Below are 2,500 nucleotides of genomic sequence, written 5' to 3'. Positions count from 1 at the left end.
AGCCACGGAAGGAATGCAGAGCTCGATAATGTCCTAATAGTCGAACACTTAAACGAATGCATCGGAAACGTCACTCGTTACTTATGGCGATTACCGGATTCGAATGGTCTCCCGAGACAAGTTATCGCTCATAAGCAAGTTATGGCTCTAATAACACGGGCTTGTAATCAAGGTGGAGTGAGGCTGTGTGGAAGCCAGTGTCACGAGAAGCGCGTCTCTATTTTACCAAGATCATAGTTGTTACTGGAGAGAGGGAAAGAGCGTGTGTGAACACAATATGTATACAGCGAATATATGAATATTTATGTACACACACAAAATAATAAGAGAAAGTGCACATGCTTTTCTTGGATGAAGATTTGAACTGGTCGTGTCTGTAATTTTTGAAATGTCTTACATGCGATTAACTTCAATAAAATCTTGCAGATATTTACTAAATATTCCAGTTTGCATGTTGAGAATGACCATCCGATACGCCCATGGAATGTCTCTGGGGGCGATATGCTCTTAAAAGTGTTGCAGAACACTGAGAGCATACATTAGCATACTTCCACGTGGTAGAATCCTGCATCCTGCCCTCTCTCCCTCTCGCCCTCCTCCCTCCTTCCAACCCTCTTACCCCAGTCCCCCCCTTCTTCTTCTTCTAGGCCTCCTCCCTCCTCCCTGCCCCCCTTCCCTCCTTCGCACACCAGTCCCCCCCCCCCCCTGCCAATTCCCCTTCGCATACCAGTCCCCTTTCCCACTCCAGTCCCCCCCCCCTCCCTACCACCATCCCTATCCCTTCTCCCAATCCCCCCTCCCTCCTCCCTTTCCCCCATCCCTCACCAGTCCTTCGTTCCACCCTTCCCACCCTGACCCCCACCCCCACCCCCACCCCCACCCCCACCCGCCCCTGCCACAGCGGTCATCGAGACGTGTCCTAATAGCAATGCACTTCAACGATTACTCACTGTGTCGACCAGGCTCTCTTTCCAAACGCATTCCAGAGCTATGAATAACTTTGAACGTGCGGTCGAGGGCGAGGCTCCGCCGTGGATCGCGCTCACGCCCACAGGGGAATCCCGTGGCGAGGAAGCTCTATCGGCAGGGGCGCCGTCTCTGGGGGATGATAGAGCGAGTCGTATGTGCGGCCGACGTCTACTTCAATACTGACTGCTCCATCTGTGCCCACGAGGAAACATTTAGGATGCTTTGTCAAATGCTCTCTACCTCTCTCTCTCTCTCTCTCTCTCTCTCTCTCTCTCTCTCTCTCTCTCTCTCTCTCTCTCTCTCTCTCTCTCTCTCTCTCTCTCACGCTCTCTCTTTCTCTCTCTCTCGCTCTCTCTTTCTCTCTCTCTCTCTCTCCCTCTCTCTCTCTTTCTCTCTCTCTCTCTCTCTCTCTCTCTCTCTCTCTCTCTCTCTCTCTCTCTCTCTCTCTCTCTCTCTCTCTCTCTCTCCCCCCCCCCCCCCCTTCCTCTTCTTCCTCCTCCTCCTCCATAGCATGTGTGTCTTATCTGCCACAGTCTCGCTCTCTTATTCCCATGTTAGTTTCGTCTACCTCTTGAATTATAATCCTCATTTCTCTCCCTCCCTCTTGTCGTAAACTTTGGCTATTAGGCTTTTCGTTTTCGCTACCCGATGCCAGGACGACCCGACTCGCATCAACGGGACTTGTCCAATGTTACCTACACCGCTAAAACACCATGTTCACCTCCAGCTCATTCCTACACACCATCCCTATCCATACAACTGGTTTTACCTTTCTGATCTCCCCTTTTCCATGTCCCTTATTCCCTATCCCTTACCCTCTCCCCATTTACTCCCTTATCTCTCCTCCTTACCTTCTCCCCTTTTCCCTCTTTCTCTTCCCTTCTCCCATGATTCATCCTTCCCTAACCTCTCCCTTCTCCTCCTCCTCCTCCTCCTCATACGAGCCATTACCCCAACCTTATCCCCCTCATCCTGTCCCTCTAACCCTTCTCCTACTCCCTATCCTTCTTTCTTTCTTCAGTCCTATCCTACCCTCCCCACCCATCCTGTTACTCCTTCGCCCTCCCCATCCCCATCCCCATCCCCATCCCCATCCCCATCCCCATCCCCATCCCCATCCCCATCCCCATCCCCATCCCCATCCCCATCCCCATCCCCATCCCCATCCCCATCCCCATCCCGCTACTCCCGATCCCCCTGCCCCTCAATCCCCCCCTCCCCCTCCCCCCCTCCCCCACCCCCTCCGAGCACGGCCGAGATCCGCCTCCGACACTATTCTAAATAACTTGGACCGATAGTGTGGCGCTCCCGTCGTAAAGATTCGGCTCGTGTCGCATTGGATCACCGACGCCACTTGCTATAAACGTCTTCCATTTCCAAAGGGCGGAGGAGGATATATGGTTCATTTGCCCTTCTTTTTTTTCTTTTCTTTTCTTTTTTTTGAGGTTTCTTTGTCGCTTTTTTTCTCTCTTTTCTCTCTCTCTCTTTCTCGGTCTCTCTCTCTCTCTCTCATTCTCTCTCTCTGTCTCTT

General features: G+C 52.0%; 1 protein-coding gene across 1 annotated transcript in view; it reads left to right on the top strand.

The window, feature by feature from the left end:
- The window catches only part of LOC122260317 (irregular chiasm C-roughest protein), a 258,250-nt gene that overhangs the window by 52,761 nt on the left and 202,989 nt on the right, over positions 1 to 2,500 (top strand). The gene's annotated exons all lie outside the window — the stretch shown is intronic.

Source organism: Penaeus japonicus, unplaced genomic scaffold, assembly GCF_977035675.1.
Source record: "Penaeus japonicus unplaced genomic scaffold, GWHDUDI00000001_assembly GWHDUDI00000006, whole genome shotgun sequence".
Taxonomy (NCBI): Eukaryota; Metazoa; Arthropoda; class Malacostraca; order Decapoda; family Penaeidae; genus Penaeus; species Penaeus japonicus.
This window is presented reverse-complemented; position numbering and strand designations above follow the sequence as displayed.